This window comes from Pseudorca crassidens, chromosome 1 (genome assembly GCF_039906515.1).
Source record: "Pseudorca crassidens isolate mPseCra1 chromosome 1, mPseCra1.hap1, whole genome shotgun sequence".
NCBI lineage: Eukaryota > Metazoa > Chordata > Mammalia > Artiodactyla > Delphinidae > Pseudorca > Pseudorca crassidens.
The window spans coordinates 187,848,157-187,854,156 of NC_090296.1; positions in this window are offsets into that span (position 1 = coordinate 187,848,157).

Genomic DNA, 6,000 nt, shown 5'->3' on the forward strand with positions numbered 1-6,000 from the left:
GTGGACCCTGAGAAAGCTAGTTAGATATTTGGTTCCCCTTCAAACTGATGTTCTTTAAGCATTTGTTCCACTTTCCTTTTGGGGAGAGACCACAGTTTTTGCACAGACCCCCCACCACAAGCACAATGCAGGGAAGGACAGAGAAGGACACCTATTGGCAGAGGTTCCCTCTCCTGTGCTGTCCTAAGCAGCTCAGCTTGGACTCCTAACTTGCATACCTTACTAGCAAAACAAAAACATGGAAACTAACCAAACTCACCCTCTTTGAAAGGCAGTTTAGAAATCCTTTATTCAAGCATATTCTTGGGTCTTCTGACCTCTGATTCCTAGAACCTTGTTGAAGTAGTCCTTCTAAGCACCAGTGGTATTGATAAACATTATATTCTCTCTGCAATGTTCCTAACGACGTGTAAATCTTTTTGAAGGCTGGTGCCCTGGACAACTGCCTGGATGGCTCTTGCCTAGTCTGTTTCAGGCCATGATCATGTTTTAGACCTGGGGCTATGGATGGGAGAGAGTCATAGATATCAGACTGAGGGATTAAAGAAGGCATTCTAGAAGAGATGATTACGTGGGAGTCAAAGTTTAAAAGTCAAGTGACAGTTATGTAGGTGAATTGGTGAGCAGAGGAAACAACATGGCAGTGAGTAGGGACGTATCACTCAGCTTGCCTGGAACAAAACATGTATGTATGGGGTTGTGAAGATGAAGCTAGAAAATCAGGCAGGATCCATGAGTTTACATGTTTCTGAAAGCTATGAGATATCACTGAGGAATTTTAAGTAGAATACCATAATTAACTCTTTATTTTAGAAAGATCATGCTAGCAACTGGGTGGGGTGGGGGGATGAGACTCACAGACCTGAGACCCATTAACAGGCCAGAGTGTATGCTGCAGTCGTGGAACCAGAAGGAGTATTTTCAAGAAATACTTAGGACGTAGCTTTATAGGATTTGATGACAGATTAAATGAGAAGGGCATGGAGAAAGATTCAAGTTTGTAAACTAGATGGATGGTTTCACCATTCACAGAAATCAAGAATATAGTAGGATGAGCAGACTTGGTGATGAGTAGAATGGAGAGGAAATGCTGATGGTTTTGCATGCCTAACTCACTAGACACTTAATTTTCACTCTAATTTTCCATCACATCTTGAAATAAATAGTCTCCAAACCCTCTTCAAAGAAGAGAAAGTAAAGCGACTCACTTACTAATGAAAGCATGTGGGGATTTGGAGAACTTTCACCTCCAAACAAATGCATCTCTGTTTCTCCCCTAACACACACCCAAACCTGTCTTGCTCTTCTTTCCTCCTGTCTTTCCTTATCATATTCTACTAAAAATGCTTCCTAAATCCTGCCCATCTATTTGTCAACATTTTCAAGTTGCAAATCAGAATTCACTTCATTTAAATTATTCCCTGAGCAACCACCATTCCTGTTCATTTTAGCTTTAGCATTTATATGCTCTTCTGTAGTTAACTTGCTAAAATCCTGGCTTTCTTTCTAATAAATATCATTTAAAAAATTTATTATAAAATTCTTTACAAGTTCAAATTCTTTGATATCAGCCAAAGTACCAGTGTATTATTGTCTAAAGGATAAAGTCTTAGTTAATTGACTTCTTGGTATACTTCATTCTGATAACTGACAATAAAACAGATAACACAATAAATTATTGAATTTTAAGCTTGTTGGGCAGCCTTCTTTATGTAATGGAACATTTTGACATGCAGTCACTTTCTAAGGTACAGAGTATTATAGGATATTTCAGATTATTTGTGGGTACCTTTTTTTTTTTTTAATCTCTAATTTTTTTTTTTTGGCTGTACCTCTCAGCATGTGGGATCTTAGTTCCCCAACCAGGGATCAACCTGTGCCCCCTGCAGTGGAAACACGGAGTCTTAACCATCAGACAGCCAGGGAAGTCCCTGTGGGTACCATTGTTGTTCAATATCTACTCACAATTTTTTGGTTTGTTTTCTAGGATAAGGTGTCACAGGAAATGGTTTCCCTTTAAAAGGAGTTGTTTTACTTTTTTGGTTATCAGGAAAGATGATAGAAGTCTGATAGTTGTCTGAAGGATTCCCATGAAATTTACACTTTAAACAGACATGGAACGGTGCTGTGTCCCCACTTCCCCATGTTATAGTGCTGCCTAGCACATGTTGTGATCTCCACTTTTAATAGTAAGTGAATTAGGCATTAGACATTTGTTTAACTCTTAAGGAACTTAGGTTTACACTTAAAAGATACTCTTATTACAGTATCAGTGAGTACCTTTCGCATCTGTACAGGCCTCTATTTTTTAATCTGTTTCTTAATCTTAATCTCTTAATCTTAAAATTGGTATATACTTGTTATGGGGATCTGGTAAATTGATGTATGTGAGAAGATTTTTAAGGAATACATCATATTATTCTTAGGGTGCCGTAAAAAAAAAAAAAAAAAAGGACATCGAAAAACAGGGACTTCCCTGATGGTCCAGTGATTAGGGCTCCGCACTTTCACTGCCATGGGCCTGGGTTCAACCCCTTGTCGGGGAATGAAGATTCCACAAGCCACGTGGTGTGGCAAAAAAAAAAAAAAAAGATATTCTTAGGGTGCCATTATGAATACTGCCTTAAATTTTGTTTGTTTATTTTTGCGGTACGCGGGCCTCTCACTGTTGTGGCCTCTCCCGTTGCGCAGCACAGGCTCCAGACGCGCAGGCTCAGCGGCCATGGCTCACGGGCCCAGCCGCTCTGCGGCACGTGGGATCTTCCCGGACCGGGGCACGAACCCATGTCCCCTGCATCGGCAGGCAGACTCTCAACCACTGCGCCACCAGGGAAGCCCCTGCCTTAAATTTTGAGAGAACTGAGAAGCACGTTGATTTTTTTTTTTTTTTTTAAGTAGTAGTTTTCTTTTCTGAGAATGATTTAATGTATTCAAGAAAAATCCCTGCAATCCTATTAGGTTGATTTCTGAAATGAATGCCAGTTTTTGACACTGGAATAGAATGGAACAATATGATCTTAAATGCACACTTTTGTTTCAAACTATGTTTTTTTTTTTCTTTCAGTAGTTCATGAATGCTATCTGTTTCTCATAATGTCAGTGATGTGGAATGACCTGGACATTATTTCCAGAAACTGTTTAAATCAGTCTTTGGTTTGATTTAGCACTGATTAAAGCCTTGCTCATCTTCTCAGCATCCTTTTTTGTCAAGAGTAAAAGGATTAAAAAAAAAAAAAAAACTGCAAGAGGATGTGGAGCAGTGCTTAACCAATGCTGTGGAGGGGGGTTTATTAATTATTATGATTCAATCTGGCTGTTTCCTTTTCTTCACAGGGGAAATGAGAAATCTCCTGGTGGTACAATCAGAATGCTACTAGAAGCCATATCTTTGCAAAGCCAAAATGATCTATTTAAAACTTAGATACATTGTATCAAGTACAGAATTAATCTCACTGACACAAAAGAGGAATTCACGATCAATAGTATCATGGGCTTTTTTTTAATATATATATCTTCATTGGAGTATAATTGCTTCACAATACAGTGTTAGTTCCTGTTGCATAACAAAGCGAAACAGCCATATGCATACACACATCCCCATATCCCCTCCCTCTTGAGCCTCCCTCCCACCCTCCCTATCCCACCCTTGTAGGTCATCGCAAAGCACCGAGCTGATCTCCCTGTGCTATGCAGCTGCTTCCCACCAGCCAACTAGTTTACATTTGGTAGTGTATGTATATATCATGGACTTTTGATGAGAGCGTTATTTCAATCATTAGAATTATCACCTCCATTTTCTTGTGTGGGTGGTAAGCTCTAATTCCATAATTTAAAGGTTTTCTTGCATTTTACCACCTTTATAATATCCCAGAGGTGAAAAACTTTTCCTGTATGCTTTATAGAGGCAGTTCTGAAGCTGGATCACCTGTATCCAGGCCCTGGTTCCAAAACCAGCTTTAAGACCTTGGGAAAGTTACTAAATCTTCCTGTGCCTCGGCTGCTCATCTAGAACATATGGATAAAAATACCTGCCTGCTCGGGTTGTGAGAACAACAGGAGATAGTACCTATGAAGCACCACAACCCTTTGCTTTCTCCAAAAACATGACCCTTCCAAAGGCTAAGCCTAAAATAATTTTGTTCTGTAAAATACTGAAATCTCACTATACCGTTCCTTAAACAAACTTTTTTTTTTTAAACCAAACTGCTGTGTTGTATTCCAGCCAAAACATTTATTTACTGAAGTGCCCAAAGGTCTTTAAATTAAGTCATATATGTTAGTTTCAACATCCTAGAAATTCACAATGTTTCAGTAGAAGGTATTTTATTTAGGTGGAGAAAAAATGACATTTTGTCATTTTCAAGTTGCGGCCAAATCAGTAGACTCTCACTTTGCCTTCCGCCAACTAAAATTAGTTTTTGGCAACAAGATTCAGGGTTATTAACTCTGAAGCTGCTGGCAGTTTAAGTTTTTATCTATCTAAATTCTTATAGCTCAGGGAACAGAAAAACCCAATTTTTCCTCTTATAAATTTAATCCAATGTGAACACAAATTTTCAAGTTTCACTCAGGGATGCCAATTCTTTTCGTGTTCAGTTTTTCCACGATGAAGCTCTTTTGGACGCTAGTGAGCAGGATTAAACCTCAGGAGCAAGTGAGGCCACCTGAAAGTGCCTCATTGTCTTGTAGTCTTTCTGGGTCACTCAGTATTTGATTATCCAGACTAATTGTGGGCAAGGAAAGCATGAATAATCAAATTGTACAGACAAGCTCTTGTATCTTATTTTGGCTGATGGCTTCATCCTTCTTCTCAAACCTTTTTTCCAGAAGAGCTAACAAGGAAAGTAGAAGCTTTGTTTCCTGTCTTTGCTTGACTTCCTCTGTCCTTTCAAAAAAGTATTTACAAATGACATGATGTCTTCCTCCCAAGTGTCCCCTTCCCAGCCATAAAGAAGTGGCATCAACAATATGCCTAGGTAGTAATTCCCTGAAAAGGTGGACTTGCATGTTCTAGAACTTTCTGGTATAAAAAGGAAGACAGAACTTAAGCCTGAACTTGGCTTCTGGCTTTTTCTTTTCTTGATCATTTTCCAACAGTGTTAAAGGCTATTTTCTTCTTTCTTCCCATTACAGGATTTTTGGCACCTCAGACGTAATAATGGAAATAAACATTTAACAGATGGTCCCAGCAGTTTCCCTGACATACACGCATAGTACAAAAGGAAAGCATGTATAATGGAGTTGATTAGATCTTATTTTATTTCTCACAGAATATTTTCCTGGTCACATTTTTCATTTTTTTGTTTATGCTTTTTATTTCCGTGGTCCCTGACACACAGTTTCTGAATCATTTCTCAAGGTCAAGACCCTGTTCCTCCCTTTGCCCCCTCTCTGCACCACACAGAAAGTGTATCATAGTAACAGCACAAATGGCTTCACCACAGCAGCTCTGCAGAGGTTCTGCGGGGAAACTTAGGGAGTGTTCCCACATCTGCATCTGGTTCTCTCGTGAAACCAGAGGTCATAGGGTGGAAGTAAGCCAAGGAAATATTAGCAACAGGGGGAAGAAAGGAAAGAATTGAAAGAATATACTAAGGGGTTTTCACTGATTAGCAGGGAAAAAAGATCCTAGTGTAAAAATGTCAGCCTCAGGTAAGAGGGACAACAAATACTCCTGTGTGAAGCAGTCTGTGTGTTCATATTCCCACAGAACTCTGTTGGGTCCCTTCCTGAAAGTTTGAGAAAGATCACTAAGCTGCTGAAGCGAACAGGGCAGAAGCAGGGGTCTTGAGGGGCTGAGGACAAATCCAGCTCACCTTTCTGCATTAAGACCTATCCCGGTGATCCTCTGAAATGAGACTGTAATGCGCCATTGTGACACCTAGTGGCTGGCAGCTGTATCTGCATCAGCAAGGTACACATTTATAAAATAATGTTATTTTTGATTTATAAAAATGGAAAAAACTTACCTTAAGCTGCAAGATCACAGTGTAATCACCC